At 41.2% G+C, this 19,140-nt stretch overlaps 1 long non-coding RNA gene across 2 annotated transcripts in view; it reads left to right on the top strand.

Moving 5' to 3' along the window:
- The window catches only part of LOC143773751 (uncharacterized), a 168,863-nt gene that overhangs the window by 57,021 nt on the left and 92,702 nt on the right, over positions 1-19,140 (top strand). For both annotated transcript variants that reach the window (XR_013215347.1, XR_013215348.1), the window contains exons 2-3: positions 4,375-4,455; positions 15,428-15,552. This is a non-coding gene — a long non-coding RNA (uncharacterized LOC143773751). The remainder of the gene's footprint in view (positions 1-4,374; positions 4,456-15,427; positions 15,553-19,140) is intronic.

The raw sequence follows: 19,140 nt of genomic DNA, 5'->3' as shown, positions 1-19,140 counted from the left end.
AAAATACGCGCATGTCCAGCCTCCCGTGACGTCACGGCTTGTGATTGGTTAATGGCGGCCATGTTGCCGGGACGCGGACCAATCACAGCAAGCCGTGACGTAATTTCGTCACGGCTTGCTGTGATTGGTCCGCGTCCCGGCAACATGGCCGCCCTGACCAATCACAAGCCGGGACTTCACGTAACCAAGTAAAAGCGCGAATTTTAAACAAACAACGCTGCCGGTTCCCTCGCTGAGGTCCCGGCTGCGTCGGACAGGTGAGTATAGCGATATTTTTTATTTTAATTCTTTATTTTACACATTAATATGGTTCCCAGGGCCTGAAGGAGAGTTTCCTCTCCTTCAGACCCTGGGAACCATCAGGAATACCGTCCGATACTTGAGTCCCATTGACTTGTATTGGTATCGGGTATCGGTATCGGATTGGATCCGATACTTTGCCGGTATCGGCCGATACTTTCCGATACCAATACTTTCAAGTATCGGACGGTATCGCTCAACACTAGTTGTTACCGACATTTGGTGAGAATTTTATAACAATAGCACCTTTAGAAATATATTTACAGTGAAGAGCAAAAGCATAGCAATGTTTTGAACTTTTGACTTTCAGGCTCCATATCTCATTTTCCACTTCTGCTTTGAATTTTGAGACTGCCATCAATTTATAGATAATCATCTTGGATATCTCATACTTAACTTTGACTTGCAGCTATTTAGCATATGATTGGTTATGCAGATTCTTGTCATGTCTCTACATTGTTACTGTTTTGATCCTAAAGATCTAAATTGTAAGTTGCATTATTTTGTTAGTATTTTGTAAATCCACCTTTGGCTTTCAACACTGCCTGAATCCTTCTGGGCAAGCTCTAGGTCAGATTAAAATATAAGTAGATCGAAATTTGTTCTCTGGTCTCTTCTACACTTTTCCAAAGTTGGTTCATACTGGTCGACTCACTTGGGTATGTACTGTATACTGTTTTTTTTTCAATTCTACCCACAAGTGTTTGATTGGGCTGAGTCTGGGGACTGTGGGGGCCATTCCAGCACCTCTACTTCATTGTCATTGAACCATTTCTTCACTAATCTTGATGAAAGCTTTGTGTTGTTGTCCTGCTGGAACACTATGTCGTCATTTTCATACCAATAGTACTTGAGTGTACGAAGTAACTCATCTTGTAGGATACCCACATATAGCTCAGCATTGAGACTACAATTGATCTTGGTCAAGTATTCAATGCCTTTGGCTGTGAAACATTCCCATATCATCAAGCTTCCTCCACCAAACTTGACATTACCAATTTTTCAATTTCTTAATCCGTTAGTCCCTTTTCCCCTTGTTTTTTTCAGACCCATTTGCATCTATTGGAGCCTAGTCTATTGACTTTATTGTCATCACTCCAAATCATATGTTTATATCTTTAAATGTCCACTTTTTGTACTTGTTTGTAAACTTGAACCAATGCTTCTTATGACAATATTGAAGTTGAGGCTTCTTCACCTTTTTTAAGGCCACCATTCCAGACTTGTGTAATGTGCGACGTACTTTGCTTGCATTGATGTCTGTGATCTCACTATTATGATACGAGCCACCTCCACTGTCACGTCAGAACTAATAGACCTTGGGATAAACCGACTTGTTGACTCAGATATTTTGCCTGGATGTTCTCCTTTTGGCTTCTGAATGGATAGACTACATATTCTTCCACCTGTCACCGCACTCACGTGATGCAGTTGGGTAATTTTCTTGGCTTAGAGACAGCTATCGATGAGCTGGATGATACTTTCTCTTTTCTTGGGAAATCGTCTTCATGGCTGCACATCGATTCGAACCAATGATCTTTCACTTGGGATTCAACCAATAATACACTGAGCTATTAGGGAATGTGAGAACAATATACAAAATGCTGTATTTTATAGTATTCAGGTAGAAAAATATTTTTCCACCACCAGGAGCAAAACAGTAACAATGCAGTGACATGACAAGAATCTGCATAACTAATCACATGCTAAATAGTTGCAAGTCAAATGTATGTATCAGATAGCCAAAATGATTGTCTATAAAATGATGAAAGACTCAAGATCAAAGCAGTAGTGGATGGTGAGATAAAGACCTGAAAGTCAAAAGTTCAAAACATACCCTTTTGCTCTTCACTATATGTTTCTGTGATCTGTGTATACATATGTGTGTGTGTTCTGTGTAGATACATATATAGTTGTGTGAAAAGGTGTTTGTCCCTTCCTGATTTTCTATTTTTGCATGTTTGTCACACATAATTGTTGCAGATCACCAAATTAATTTAAATATTAGACAAAGATAACACAAGTAAACACAAAATGCAGTTTTTAAATGAAAGTCTTTAAGGGAAAAATAAATCCAAACCAAACGGGGCCCTGAGTGAAAAAGTGATTCCCCCCTTCCATAAAACAAAATTAACTGTAGTTTATCATATCTTTGGGAACCTGAGTTCAAATTCCCTAGCCAAATGCAGGCCTGATTACTGTCACACCTGTTCTCAATCAAGAAATCACTTAAAGAGGACCTGCCTGACAAAGTGAAGTAGACTAAAAGATCATCAAAAGTTAAACATCATGCCTTGATCCAAAGAAATTGGGAAACAAATGAGAAAGAAAGTAGTTGAGATCTATTAGTCTGGAAAAGGTTATAAAGCCATTTCTCAAGCTTTGGGACTCCAGCAAACCACATTGAGCCATTATCCACAAATGGTAAAAACATGGAGCAGTAGTGAACCTTTCCAGGAGTGGCCGGTCGACCAAAATTACCCCAACAGAGCAGCAACGACTCATCCAAGAGGTCACAAATGACCCCACAACAACATCCAAAGAATTGCTGGCCTCACTTGCCTCATTTAATGTCAGTGTTCATGCTTCCACCGTAAGAAAGAGACTGGGTAAAAATTTGCTTGCATGGCAGAGATGAAAACCACTATTTTCAAAGATGAAAAAAACTGCTGAGCAATAAGAACATAAATGTTCATCTCAGTTTTGTCAGAAAACATCTTGATGATCCCCAAGACATTTGGGAGAGTTATCTGTGTAAAGTTGAACTTTTTGGAAGGTGTATGTCCTATTACCTCTGGAGTAGAAGTAGCACAGCAGTTCAGAAAAGGAACATCATACCAATAGTAAAATATGGTGGTGGTACTATGATGGCCTGGGGCTGTTTTACTGCTTTAGGATGTGGAAGACTTTCTGTGGTAAATGGAACCATGAATTCTGTTGTCTACCATGAAATCCTGAAGAAGAATGTCCGGCCATCTGTTTGTGACCACAAGCTGAAGCGCATTTGGATTATGCAGCAGGAAAATGTTCCAAAACACACTAGCAAGTCCCCCTCTTAATGGCTTAGGAAAAACAAAATTAAGACTTTGGAGTGAACTAGTAAAAGTCCCGACTTTAATCTGATTAAGATGCTGTGGCATGACCTTACAAAAATGGTTCATTCTTGGAACCCCTCAAATGTGGCTGAATTACAGCAATTCTGCAAAAATGAGTGTGCCAAAATTCTTTCAACGCGTTGTAAAATACTCATTGCCAGTTATCGCAAATGCTTTATTGCAATTGTTGCTGCTAAGGGTGGCCCGACCAATTATTAGGTTTAGGAGGCAATTAATTTTCACACAGGACCCTGTAGGTTTGGATTTCTTTTTCCCTTAATAATAAAGATCTTTATTTAAAAACTGCATTTTCTGTTTACTTGTGTTATCTTTGTCTAATATTTAAATTTGTTTGGTGATCTGAAACATTTAAGTGTAACAAACATGCAAAAGAATAGAAAATCAGGAAGGGGGCAAGCACTTTTTACACAACTGTTCATGTCTGTATGCACTATGTGTATATTCATATGTGTGTGTAGCATCCTCATTTATAAATACTGTCAGCGCAGGCGAGAGTTGACAGGTTTAAACATGTCAACAATCACCCATTGAGTAAGCAAAATTATGCTCATTCATCGGGTGATTGGATTATGCCGAAACAAAAGTAATTGTTTTCAGCAGCACATCTGAAAGTGTAAACATGAGATGTGCTGCCAATACCATGATATGTATACGAACAGAATGATCAATAAGTCATCGTCCTACAACAATCATTATTTTTCAGCCTGTGTATAGAGGCTGATAAACACGTTTCAGGATAATCGGTTGTGCTTGTTTAATGGTCTGAAATTAGCTTGTGTAATTGCAAACTAAATGTGTGATAGCACAATAAATTATAATTTGGAGCTCCAATTTTAACTTTTGCCCACGGCTCCACTAAGTCTAAAACTTGCCCTGATCCTTTCCTTGTTAATAATAAGTAAATAAGCATGGTTAATGTTGTACAAATGATCATCAAGTCTGTGAACTCTTATTGCAGGTCAGGAAGCTAAGACGAACTCTGAACCTTGGGAGGGAACGTCGGGACTTTTACGAATTTCATTCCTGACACCTTTGTCTGGTAAGCTTGACCTTCAAAGGATGCATATTTATATATTGCTTTATTGTCTCTTTTTACTCATTTTCTTATAAACACTGTACTTTTTATATTAACCCCTTCACGACATTTGACCAAAGTTTACATCATGGTCAAGAAGGAGTTCCCGCAAAATTACATAAATTTACGTCATGGTGATCATGAGTGCACAGGAGCAGTGCCCACACAATCGCTGCACGCCCTCATATGGCTATGTTGAAATTAAAAAAACCTTATGGCTGTTGCAAGACTCTTACCACAAGGATAGAAGTGTAAGAAATCTTGCATATAAGAATAGAAGTATGACGGTATGCAGGGAACATGATGTTTGCAGGACTAGAATACTTTAATGAGCAGGAATATCCTATGAGGCAACATGTTATTTTCCCAACAGACTGAGTTGCTCAGAGACTGGCAATATGATATGGGACTTATCTTCATTCGTTTCATGCACTTAAACTTAGATAAATAAAATCGAAGACAAAAATGTCTCATTTAGATATTCCAAAATGTCTTACATACCCCAAAATTGTATCAATAAAATTATCAACTTGATCAGCAAAAAACAAGTCATCATCATCACACATTTCCATCAATGGACCAACTTAAAGGTCTCAGAAAATAGAAATACAAACCAATTATTTATTTTTACAAGATTGCCATTTTGGACCAAGGCTACTAGCAGAGACAGCTTCGTGGCTTCGGCATGGGAGATACGCAGGAGCACCGAGGATGGTCAGATCTGGCGACCAGGCTAGCTTCACAGCAGCGAACGTAGGTTGTAAAGCATAGAGCCTGCCAGCAGCGTATGCTCCTCACCTAGGTTATCAGCCACTTTTAGACTGCCAAGTGTCAGGAAATGAGCTGTACACTATATCATTGCAAAGCTGCTTGTTTTTATAAGCGCTTTATAATTTTTTTCTGGATTTAAGAACTTGAGACAACCCCTTTACATTACAGTATGTTGATTACATTCATTAGCACAGTAACATCTTGTGTCTTATAAATGTTTTGGAAATAATGAAAGTTGGCTTTCCCTTAGGTAACAACTTGCAGTAAGCCAACTGAAATGCATGTAATTTTCTTCTAGGCAGCTTAGTACACAACTTTCTCTACACTCTCACTTTCCACTACAAATATTTTCCTAGCATTCAAAGGATGTGCACAATGCAGATGACATACGCATGGCAGGCAGCCAACTAAGGCAAAGATTGAAAAAGCCAGATAGCGATCTTTATGGAAATATAAACTACGGAGTCAATATACGGTATGTGTGACATTTTATTTAACTGAAAGCAACAAAGTGTCTAGAAGATAACAGTCTCCAATTTTACAGCAGATCGAAGCACTTATCACAATATCATTTTGCAAGTAAATAGCAAATTTACCTGCAATATTGCACAGCCATTAAAGGGAACCTATTTTCAATATATTTTGACTCCTTGTGCACGTAGGAGTTTACCTGAGCACTGCATTCCATATCATTGCTTGCTATCTTTCATAGAGACACCGCTATTTTGTAATAATAATAATAATAATAATAATAATCTTTATTTATATAGCGCCAACATATTCCGCAGCGCTTTACAGTTTAACAGTTTCAAACACAACAGTCATAGGTAACAATGTTAACAATACAGTAATAAAGCAAAATAAGACAAAATAAGACGACCCTGCTCGTGAGAGCTTACAATCTACAATGAGGTGGGGAGATACAAAGTACAGGTGTGTATTTACAATGATGTATTTACAATGAGAGTCCAGCCATCTTCAGGGGGTGGGAGGTAGATGGAGATAGTGAATGGGCTACACACACACAAACATAAAATGAGTTTGATTAGGGAACGTGATAGGCTGCTCTGAACAAATGTGTTTTGAGCGAGCGCCTAAAACTATGCAAGTTGTGGATGGTCCTAATTTCTTGGGGTAGAGCATTCCAGAGGATTGGCGCAGCACGGGAGAAGTCTTGGAGTCGGGAGTGGGAGGTACGGATTAGTGCAGAGGTTAGTCGAAAGTCGTTTGCAGAGCGCAGTGGTCGGCTAGGCCGATAGACAGAAATGAGGGAGGAGATGTAAGGGGGTGCCGCACTGTGGAGAGCTTTGTGGGTGAGAACAAGTACTTTGAATTGTATCCTGTAATGAATGGGCAGCCAGTGTAACGACTGGCGAAGAGAGGACACGTCCGAGTAACAATTAGCCAGATGGACGACCCTGGCTGCTGCATTAAGGATAGACTGGAGAGGGGAAAGTCGCGTGAGGGGGAGGCCAATTAATAGAGCGTTACAGTAGTCCAGACGGGAGTGGATTAGGGTGACAGTGAGAGTTTTTGTTGTCTCCATGGTGAGAAAAGGGCAGATTCTAGAGATGTTCTTTAGGTGTAAGCGGCACGAGCGGGCAAGAGACTGTATGTGGGAGGTGAAGGAGAGATCGGAGTCAAACATAACACCCAAACAGCGGGCCTGCTGCCGGGGTGTTATTATGGTGCCACCCATGGAGAGAGAAATGTCAGATTTAGGGAGGTTAGTAGAAGGCGGGAGCAGAAGAAGTTCAGTTTTGGAGAGGTTGAGTTTCAGATAGAGAGTGGACATGATGTCAGAGACTGCGGACAGACAGTCAGTGGCATTCTGTAGTACAGCGGGGGTAAGGTCAGGGGATGACGTGTATAGTTGTGTGACATCAGCATAAAGATGGTACTGAAAGCCAAATCTGCTGATGGTCTGTCCAATTGGGGCCGTGTAGAGGGAGAAGAGAAGGGGGCCAAGGACTGAGCCCTGAGGTACCCCGACAGTGAGAGGAAGAGGAGATGAAGTGGAGCCAGAGAACAGAACACTAAAGGAGCGTTCAGAAAGATAGGAAGAGAACCAGGAGAGAGCAGTGTCCTTAATGCCTAGTGACTGGAGCCTAGAGAGTAGGAGAGGGTGGTCAACAGTATCGAAAGCTGCAGAAAGATCGAGGAGAATGAGCAGAGAGTGGTCACCGTTACATTTTGCTCTCAGAAGGTCATTGGTCACCTTGATGAGTGCAGTTTCTGTCGAATGTAGGGGGCGGAACCCGGAATGTGAAGGGACTAGGAGGGAATGAGTGGAGAGGTAACGGGTAAGGCAGGAGTAGACTAGGCGCTCCAGGAGTTTTGAGATGAAGGGGAGATTGGAGACCGGTCTGTAGTTGTTTGTGCATGATGGGTCAAGGGTGGTTTTTTTAGTAATGGAGTAATGATAGAGTGTTTGAAGGAGGAGGGGAAAATGCCAGAGGAGAGGGAGAGATTAAAAATTGTAGTTAGGTGAGTTGTGACGACTGGAGAGAGAGACTGGAGGAGGTATGAGGGAATGGGGTCGGTGGTGCATGTAGTCAGACGAGAAGAGGAGAGGAGCTTGGAGACTTCTTCTTCTGTGATGGGATCGAATGTGGAGAGTGAGCCAGAGGAGATGCAGGGAGGAATGGGAGTCATTGCACTTGGTGTCTGGGAGCGGATTTCCTGACGGATATTGTCTATTTTCTCTATAAAGTGGGAGGCCAGGTCATCAGCACAAATGTCTGTGATAGGGTCTTGTGCTTTTGGCCTGAGGAGGGAGTGAAAGGTGTTAAAAAGTTTCTTGGGGTTGTTGGATAGTAAGGAGATCAGGGTGGTGTAGTAGAACTGTTTGGCGAGGTGAAGGGCAGAGTTATAGGTCCTTAACATAAGTTAGAAGTGTATGAAGTCTTCTGGGGTGCGAGTTTTCCTCCATAAGCGTTCAGCACACCTAGAGCATTGCTGGAGAAATCGGGTTTGCGATGTGAACCAGGGCTGTTTCACTCTGTGTTTGGAGGTTCTGAGGGTGAGGGGAGCTACTTGGTCTAGGGTGCTTCTAAGAGTGTCATTATAGTGATGTGCAGCCAGATCAGGATATGAAAAAGAAGAGATTGGGGACAGTGATGAGTGTAAGGAGTCTGAAAGTGTATGAGAGTTAATGACATGTAGATTTCTGAGTGTGTGGTAGGTAGGAGAGTGCTGGGGTGGGCGAGGAATTGTGAGTGTGAAGGAGAGAATGTTGTGGTCAGAGAGGGGAAGTGGTGAGTTATCTAGGTAAGAGATTGAACAGAGCCGGACAAAGACCAGGTCCAGGGTGTTACCGTCTTTGTGTGTTTCAGAGGTTGAGAGCTGTGAGAGGCCTAGGGAAGTGGTTAGTGATAGAAGCTGGGATGCAGATGTGGAAGTGGGGCTGTTAATGGGAATGTTGAAGTCTCCCAGGATAAGGGTTGGTAGTTCTGAGGACATGAAGTTCGGCAGCCAGGCTGAGAAGTGGTCCAGGAAGTGGGTGGGTGAGCCTGGGGGCCGGTATATGACCGCTACTCTGAGGGAGAGGGGACGGAAGAGCCTGATGGTGTGGACCTCAAAAGAAGGGAATGAAAGTGAAGGAACTGGGGGTATAACCTGGAACGTGCATTGGGGGACAAGAGTATGCCGACTCCACCACCAGGTCTGTTTGTGGGTCTTGGGGAATGGGAGAATTGTAAGCCACCATGGGAAATGGCAGCAGGGGAGACAGTGTCAGAGTCCTGGATCCAGGTTTCAGTGAGGGCCAACAGATTCAGAGAGTTGTTCACAAAGTAGTTGTGCAGGAAAGGAAGCTTGTTACATACAGACCGTGGATTCCAAAGGGCACAATTGAAAGAGAGAGATGAGGGAGTGCAAGTAATATTAATAAGGTTAGTATGGTTTTGATATGAGGTAGGGTAGCGGTTGAGGTTGGGGGATGGGGGACCGGGGTTGGGGGATATGTCCCCCGAAATCAGTAGGAGTAACAAGATAAAAAGCAAGTTGTTTTTGGAAGTGTAAGAAGTTTTTTTGTGCAGTGTGTTTGGGTAAGATGGGCTGAGGTTTTTCAGGAAGGTGAGAAGTGCATGGGAGCTGTACATGGGAGAGGGAAGGAGTGAGGGGCTGATGAATATGAGTCGTGATGGAGGGGGGATTGGGCGGTGAAAGTGGATTGCAAGGGAACATAGGAGGATAGGAATAAAGCACATGGATAGAAGGGAGAGCAGAGTGTGGGTTACCTGACTCCTGCCCTGACTAACTGCCATGAAATAACTGCTGTAATAGTTTTTTATTATATTTAATTTGTTACATCAGGACATCCTAAGGCAGAGGAAATATTCTAACTAGTGATGAGCGAATATACTCGTTACTCGAGATTTCTCGAGCACGCTCAGAGGTCCTCCGAGTATTGTTTAGTGCTCTTAGTTTTTAGCGCCGCAGCTGAATGATTTACATCTGTTAGCCAGCATAAGTACATTTGGGGGTTGCCTGGTTGCTAGGGAATCTCCACATGGTACGTGTGTGAGCTTGCCAAGCTTCAAATGCCATTTTGCCCTTTATCACACACGACCATGCCTGGTTGGAGGTTCTGTGGCAAAAACCACAGATATGTCTCGTCTGTTATTCCTTTAAGTAACTCTGCCATAGTGCGCGGTTTGTCTCCTAGACAAATTAGCTTCAGCATAGACTTTTTGCTGCTTCGCTGAGGCAGTGCTGCAGAGCTTCCAGCTTCTGGCTAATGTGGACAACGTGCAGATAGCACATCGGAGATGGAGGATGAGGAGGAGTGGTGGGTGCAGGAACTGGTGTAGTAAGTGGAAAGAACCCTGATAGAAGTAGGGCCAGCAATTCTCGGTATTGGGAGCACATGTGCCGTGCCAGAGTGCACCCACCCTCCACAATGTTCCCCCAGTGTGCGGTCAGGGAAATATAGCATCCCTGGCCACAAGCGCTTGTTGACGTGTCAGTCATTAAGTGGACAATGCCAGTAAGTGCGTTGGTAAGGGCACAGGTGATGTTCCTGGACACGAGCTGGTACAATGCGGGGACACCTCACTGGAAGAAAAAGTGGCGGCTGGAGACCAAGTACTGAGGAACAGCTGCCACCATGAGTCGGTGGAAATCTTCCATGTCTACCAGTCTAAATGAATTCCAACAAAAGAACCTTAGAAACCAAGGTAAAATGTGAACAAACTTTATTCAGGTAATCACATGTAAAATCAAAATATGGTAATTAGGGTTGAGCGAAACGGATCGTTCATTTTCAAAAGTCGCCGACTTTTGGCAAAGTCGGGTTTCGTGAAACCCGACCCGACTTCAGCATGGGATCGGCCACGTTTTGTATGACGCCTTCTCCGCCATTTTTTCAGCCAATTAAGGAGTGTGGGCAGCGTGATGACATAGGTTACGGTCTGGTTTCTGCGGCGTCATAGAGCCATATTACCGTTTGGGCTGCAGTGATTTCCGCAGTCAAACACAACATATGCTTTGCACGGAGGGGAGAGAGAGAGAGAGAGAAAAAAATATATAATCCACATTGACTTGCATTGGGTTTCGTGTTCCGGACCGAAACCCGACTTTACAGTAGAATCGACCGATTTCACGCGATCCGACTTTCGAGAAGGTCGGGTTTCACAAAACCCAACTCGATCCTAAAAAAGCAAAAGTCGCTCAACCCTAATGGTAATATGTTTAAAAACAGAAAAACCTGGACATAGCATTTTAATGCAAAACGCGAATTGGGTGTGGTGGGTGCCTAGATAACCTGACTCCCCAAGGCAGTACTAGTTGTCTTGTATATTTTACTATTTTATCTGTTATGTGGATTCATGACATTACAGATACTTAATTGGATATGATGCACACCAGAATTATATTGCTGTTACAGCATGTGATTTTCTATTGTACCTCATTTTTGGATATGTCTATAAGCGATCACATGTACCATACAATGCTAATGATAATATGAGTCAATTAGAATATATATATATATATATATATATATATATATACCTCATTTGATACAATATGTATCAAGGTCACACAGCTATTATAGTTGTTTGTTTTTTCCATATGTCATTACAATATAGACATACTGTACGTAGCATCGTATTACACTAGTAAGTGATACGTATACTAACATCTATTACAGCCACGTGACCAGTATACTTTGGTGACATCTTCCCTTGTCACACACTTACATATGTATACACTATCCAGTTTCCAGATTTCCCCCCCCCATGGTTTTACATGTGGTGTTTTTCTGTTTTTAAACATGTTACTATATTTTGATTTTACTTGTGATTACATGAATAAAGTTAGTTTGTCTTTTACTTTGTCTTTTACTTTGGTTTCTAAGGTTATTTTGTTCGCATTCCCCAAAATTAATTGTATATGTGTATTTACCAGTCTAAATGGCAGCATTTCCTCATTTCTAAATGGCAGCAATCAAAGTGTTTTTTGGGAGCTTACTCAACCGTTATGTAACAGAAAGAACGCAAAAGAGTATGGATGACAATGAAATTCAATCCAGAAAAATGTTTGAATGCTTCTACAGTTTTATAAATCAGAGAAATGTACCCAGACCATGTAACAATATATGGCTGAGAAATGGAACCCTTCAAAATTTGTAAAAGCTTTTTCTCAGCTTTAGAGATCACAGAAATGTTCCCAGACCACGTAGCACTGTATGGCTGAGAGATGGAACCCTACAAAAAATTTTAGAAGCGTTTTCTCAATTTTAAAGATCACAGAAATGCTACCGCCTACCAGACAACATAAAAATGGATGGCTGAAAAATGGAACCCTACAAAATTTTTAAAAGCTTTTTCTCAATTTTAGGCTGGTTTCAGCTTCCTCCCTGAAACCATGCCTATGCTCGGCCTACGCTCCGCCTATGCCTCCTCGTATCCTGTGGTGCCCTGCATACCAATCTTTATCATAGGGTACACAGGGATGAACTGCGCCGAATGCAACATGTTGCATTTTTTGCGGTCGGCACAGCGTCCAGCGTCTCTGGACTTGGTCGGCAATTGTAAAGGGAGCTGCCAGCAGTAAATCTTAATGGTTTGCATGTCCAAGTGCAATGAGCTTGGCAGAACATTCCTTAGGTAACCAATAATAGCATAGATGTGTAAGTGTATGTATTATATGTGCTCCTACTTTATACTGAATAAATTGAGTTGTTTTGAAAAAATTGTTTTCATTCTTTACAATTTCTTATCAATAAAATGTCTATCAATCCCGTGATTTTCATAAATCCCCATTTTTTTCTTCTAAGTCTTGCAAATCCTATTTTGATAAGAATACTAAAATGTCACTTATTCTTCCAAATTACTTTAATAAATGCATATTGAATTATACATTCTAAAACATATACAGTGCATTTGTCACGGGTTTACAGTGACAGAGAGGAGCCAAAAGACCGCAGCGTCTAATTTCTCCTATTCCTGCAATGATTAGAAGCACTTCACCTTCATATTAAATGGTGCAGGTTTCTTAATCTGCTCAGTTGAGAGTTTCTGGAAGCTTTCCTGCATTAAGGCTCTGCTGTTCACTGTTAGCCACTCCCATCTCCTATATAATCTGTGCCCTGGCTAGCACTCATTGTCAAAGCTAGCTTTTGCTGCATGACTGGAGATTGTGGGGGTTGCTATTTGAGAAGGCATTTGGTGGATTGATCTGTGACTTTTTCTATGTTTTGGGTATGTGATAATTCCCTTTCTTCTCCTACTTTGGTTTAACCCCATCCTCCACTCCCAGTTCATTCCTCTTTGTTTGTGTGACTATATATGTATGATTGGTATTTTTCATTATTTCTGTTCATATTACCTTGTTAGTCTGGTTGGTATTACAGTGCATTTATACTCCCCTTTTCCCTGGGTGGAGGAAGGGTAAAGACTGAGGGTGGATTCAGGAGCTATGGCAAGGCAAGTGGCCCCGGCATCTTCACCATCAGAAGTAATCTGGGGAACAGGGTGAGCTAGGGTGCCCCTAATGTAAGGGACTGGGAAAGAGCCCCTGGTACTGGGACAACCGACAACAGAGTCATGACATTATTTTTATATGTAAAAATCTTAAAGTTTGCAGCACCATGCATATCCGTGTGCAAGAGTACATGACCCAGATTGGCACTTCATTAATTGGAAGAAAAGTCAAGTCCTATTAGCGTATTTGCATCCTTAAAGGCCAGTGATTGGCTTAAGGGTTGTTCTCACTATGACCTTCAAAGCAGTGTGCTCCTCTGCCTCCCAGATTGCTAGGGGTGGTGTGTTCCTGATGATTGTCATTTGGTGCCAGCAACAAAATTGACTCACTGGCCTGAACTTTGCAGTCTCTGAAGCTGCAAGCATCCAATGATCTGGCCAGCTTCAGAGCAGTGCTTGCATGCTCTATGTAATGGGCAAGGTGGTAGAACCACTGTGCTTAGGCCCAAGGAAAGCCTTAAGAGGCTTAACTAGGTGCTTCACCAAATCCGACCTCGGATACACGGCAGCAGACGATACTGCAATCTGAGGAGAGATGCAGGAGGTGGGACCAGGTGCTAAATCAGGACTGACTTTTGGGTAGATGGCAGCTGACCCCCTAGGGACAGCCAGTAGGAATGGCCCAAAAGAAAGAACAATAGATGCAGGCAGGCACTGTAGGAACACAGGAATCATAGATACCAAACAGAATCGGCTGAGGTACAGATGTGCACTGGCAGGTGCAGACTGGCCCATGATCTACAGATCAGCACTGTTAGGTACAGACTGGACCATCTCATTTACAAATGAGCAGTGGCAGATGTTGACTGGATCGGCTGATGTACAGATAAGCACTGGCAGGTGCAGACTGGATTGGCTGATGAGCAGATGAGAGCTGGCAAGTGCGGACTGGACTGGTTGATGTACATATGAGCCCTGGCAGATGCAGGCTGGACTGGACTGGCTGAAAAGTGAGATAGACAAGCAAGTATTGGTGGGCAGACAGGTACAGTGCAGGTAGACTGACTGAAGGGTACTAGGCACCTGACAACTAGCAGGCAAGCTAAAGGCTATCTAATAGCATTGCTCAGGTACCTTCATGCTGGAAGAGAAGGTGTCACAGCAGCTATTGGCTGGGGACATTTTAGGACAGCAAGCGTGACCCCTTTAAAAAAGAGAGGGAGCACGCAAACCCTAAGTATAGTACCCAGCGATGTGCGCATTGAGAGCGCACCCTGGGTGGCAGGAGACATGGAGGAAGTGCAGAATGGGGGTCATGGCGGTGAGTAAGTTAGCATCCATGCCAGGGAAGAGGGGAAGCATGCAGGGATTCCAACACTACACTCTACAGCAGGGGTCCTCAAACTATGGCCCGTGAGCCACATGCGGCCTGCCAAGGACATTTATCACTACAGTTCAATGCAGGTGGGCCTTGTAATCGCAGGCAGAATGACAAGGTGGTGAGGAAAGGCGATGCGCGGCCCTCCGTATGCAGCACAGACCACGTGATTGTCATCATGCCGCCTGCGTGGCCTGATGACGTCATGCCGCCTGTGCCAGAAGAAGACTGAGTCGAGCGGGTACCTCTTCAGAGCAGCGGGGGACATAGGTGAGTACTGGTATTTATTTTATATATATATATATTTTTTTAACACTGTGTCCAGACTGTGCTGCCTATTGGGGACTATGCTGCTTATTGGGGACCTATACTGCCTATTGGGGACATTTACCTGCCTATTGGGGACTGTGCTGCCTATTGGGGACTGTTCTGCCTATTGGGGACAAATCCCTGCTTATTGGGGCCATGTACCTGCCTATTGGGGACTATGCTGCCTATTGGGGACTATGCTGCCTATTGGGGACATTTACCTGCCTATTGGGGACTATTCTGCTTTTGGGGACCTATACTGCCTATTTTGGGCATTTTCCTGCCTATTGGGGACATTTACCTGCCTATTGGCGACTCTCGCACCACACCAGTCTGAGTCTGAGGTAAAAGTAGAGTTCCACCAATATAGGCACTGGTGAGGCTGAAAGGATATTGACTGGCAAGGCTGCATTGATGGGCACTGATCAGACTGCATTGATGGGCAATGCAGTCTGTATGTCTCTGTGTGGGCAATTTTATTGCTGGGATATTGTTTTTGTAGCTCTGAATATATATTGGCATTTTACTAATTGCAATTTGGAATCCCTAGGAAACCATGATATCAAGAAAGAGAACAATTGCTTCACTTGTTACGACTAGCAGTGACAAATATGGAATCGGACATTGACCATCTCATTAGCCAAAGGAAGGCCCATAGTTCCCATTGAAATACCGGTACGTCTGTTGATTTAACTTTACTTGTTCTTCATTTTAAATGTTGTACTTGTTCCTGTTTTGTTTTATTTTTTACTTCAAAATAAGATATGTCCAGTGTGCATAGGGATTTGTTCATAGTTTTTTCTTAAACTATATTCTGGCCCTCCAATGGTCTGAGGGATCATGAACTGGCCCCCTGTTTAAAAAGTTTGAGGACCCCTGCTCTATAGCAATGCAACTGTAAGCACTGTACTCCTTGCCATTACACCAGCCATTAGTCAATGAGCAGTAAGCAAAAATTTAAAATCCCTTTTTCCTTGAGTACAGAGAGGATTTTTAAGTGTTTATTTGCAAAATTGTTAGATTTTACAAACACCTTATAATAATTATCAGTATTTTATTTATATAGCGCTAACATATTCCGCAGCACTTTACAATTTTACCCATTGAAAAAGATGAGCCAACTTGGTTAATCAGGCCAAGCTACTCTTCACTAAATTGCTGCTGTAATATTTCAGCATTGCTTACTCTATAGATGCTTTACATACAGGATATATACAGGAAGGCAAATATAGCTAATATTACCAGTGCCTCTGATAGGCCATTTTGAACAGAAATAGTAGATTTATAATAACAGTTCTTTATTGTTGCTTGTCAACAGCTAGGTATTATAATGTCAATTATACCAGGACAATTCCAGTTAAAATGAATAGGCCTCTTCAATGTAAAGGATTCATGTTTGGCTATGCATAACTTACAATGTGTGACTGTGATTCAAAAAAGGTAAAACAGATTCACTTCCAGTAACACTTACTTTTAGCAAACACTCCAATGACTGTAACAGGATACGACCGTAATCAAAGTGTTCCTGTTTCCTGGTCCTTCACATGTATAACAGCCAAAAGATCACAGAAGTGAGCACAGGAAACACTTTTTACTTTTTCTTGTATAACTTTTCTTGAAAGCAAGTTGTCAAGAAGAAAGTTTTTTCACTATCATTCTATTACTTTTTCTCCTTTATATATTATTATTTTACTTATGGAGCCTGAACAGTTTTTATTTTGTTAATTTATATAACTGACTAAATTAAAGAGAATACAATAACAAAGGCTGTAAAATCTGGTACAAAACCTTGCAGGTGGATCAGCTGCCAATCAACTGTTTTCCTAAAATTACATAGAAGAATACTTTTAAGTTTCTATATTGAAAATAGTGAATGCTAATACACTAAGACTAGATGCAGCAGACAGCATTCACAGCAGGTGATTTTTCAATCATGACATCATTTTTTCTGCCTTTTATTGATGAAGACCTGACATATGTTGAAACATTATTTCTTGTATGTGGCAGAATAAATGATATCTTGATTGGAAAATGACCTGCTTTGAACGCTGTCTGCTGCATTTAGATTTATACCATTTCCAAGTGTTTTCCGGGGTTCTTTCGACTCTGCGTTCCTTTGAAGGCTAAACGTCTACTTCATTGCTAATACATAAAAGTCCATACAGCACTTTCCAGTCGAAGTAATCAAAATATTATGTGAAATAATATACAATGTACTGTATATTAACAAAATATCTATGTAGTATCAGACACTATTTCTGTACTATTTCAACTATAGCCATGTTTGGCCATTATTACTGTGCTAATTTTCAAATGCTTCCTAAATCTGTCCCAAAAATGTAAGGTTGAGTTGAACTGGTGGGAATAAGTCTGGCAGGTTATTTCAGATCAACATCTGATTGTATAACACAACATAGTGGTCGGCCTGTTGATCTATGAAAATCATAATGATTGCTGTTTACACAGGTGTAGAATGAAACCGAACCCCAGCATTCCCACTTAAAGCCAGATTCTTCTATTACATATTATCCTACCATCAGAAGACTGACTCACGACACTACCATAGAGGCTCCATTTAAAACACCTAAGATGGCAGGGATGTATGACACAGCCAATGAATTAAAACATTCCATAACTTTTACAAAATCCATTTAAAAGAGTTCAAGTACATGGTCAAAAAGAAATACTGACGCATTTCAGGTATTCACAAAGCTCTCAGTTATAGTTTCACAGACAGCCTCATGGCATACAATTTAAAAAAAACTCAAAACCAATCTCATGTATGCCTGTAATTAATACCTACGTTAGCCATTATACTGTATCTCATTTATACTGCAGAAAAAAACAAAAATATTAGTTAATTGAATATTAAATGCACACAATATATCAATAAATAAATTAAAGATAATTTTTCAAATCCATTTCATTTGGTTGCATTGTGTCTATTTCAAGTATCTAGTAGACAACAAAACGTTGCATTGCCAGTTACTGTACCTCCTCTTATGGGACATTTATTTGTTTATTCCGTAGAACACAAAATCATTAACATTGCATCCATGAGATTCCACAAAATGTTTCACTGCATCGGAAGGTGAAGATTTTTTCATTATTAATGTTAGTTAAATGTTCCGTTCCGAAATTTTGTTTCTTCAATTTCCTAATAGTGCACCCAAATGAAACGGAGATCACACCTTTTATATTCAAAGTAATATACAATATTTTGAGTGTCGCAAATGGGCAAACCATGCACCTATACCCAATTATTGAAACCCGTTTGTGACAGCTAAATCCTGTTTTGAATTTTTTCTGAAAATAAACTTGGTGACAATATGTTTCCAAGAGAGCAAACGCCATTAGAAACACATCTACACCCCTTATCGACAATATTCTGTAAAATGGGATCTTGGTTCAGTAGAAGTAAATACTTATTGATCACTTTTCTGATCACTCCACTGTAAGATACACGGCGCGCTGAAAACAGGGTTTTCCTTCTAACAATCTATAATTCTTCTTTTTTTATATAACAATGAATGACGACAAAATCATAATTTCCGAGACTGGTTTGCTTTAGAGTGAGGTGTGAACTTTTACCCAGAAAAATATCCCCTGATAACATAATATTTCAAAAAATATGTTTGAGTTTTAGGGAATAAGATGAAAACTGTAAATGAACGGAGTTATTATTAAGATAGGATGTAAAGTGTGATAGAGCCACCACACAATCAAAATGGTCATCTATGTAGCGAAAGTACCAGACGACGTCCCCAAAAAAAGGAACATTGGGAGTAAAAATGAATTGCTCATGCCACCATGATAAAAAAAATAATTATATTACAGCAACTAGTCAATAGCAGTGAGAATGAACTGCTTGAGATCATTAGAATACATACAATTTTGATGGTCAACAGCTGTAATGGCCACAGCATGGTCAATACATGATCAGAGATTAACAACATTGCAAGTAATAATTGATACTGCTCCGTCCAGATGAACTTATCAAATACATTGAAACCTCCTCTCTGAGAGATTATTGCTTGATAGTAGTGACCGTCTTCCCAATTACATTGCTCTATGATTAGTTGATAGGACAAGATTTATATTGTCCCTCAAAAGTAAAAATGAGCACAATTAGAAAACAATAATAATGATAAAACTTGATAATGGTGTCAGCTTTAACCCCTTAAGCCATAAGTTTTTTATTTTACTGCTGACGTAGCCATATGATTCCTTGTTTTTGAGGGATGAGTTGTATTTTTGAAACAC

Source organism: Ranitomeya variabilis, chromosome 5 (assembly GCF_051348905.1).
Source record: "Ranitomeya variabilis isolate aRanVar5 chromosome 5, aRanVar5.hap1, whole genome shotgun sequence".
In the NCBI taxonomy this organism is placed as follows: domain Eukaryota; kingdom Metazoa; phylum Chordata; class Amphibia; order Anura; family Dendrobatidae; genus Ranitomeya; species Ranitomeya variabilis.
The sequence above is the reverse complement of the archived record's forward strand: the minus strand, read 5'-3'. Positions and strand labels throughout refer to the sequence as shown.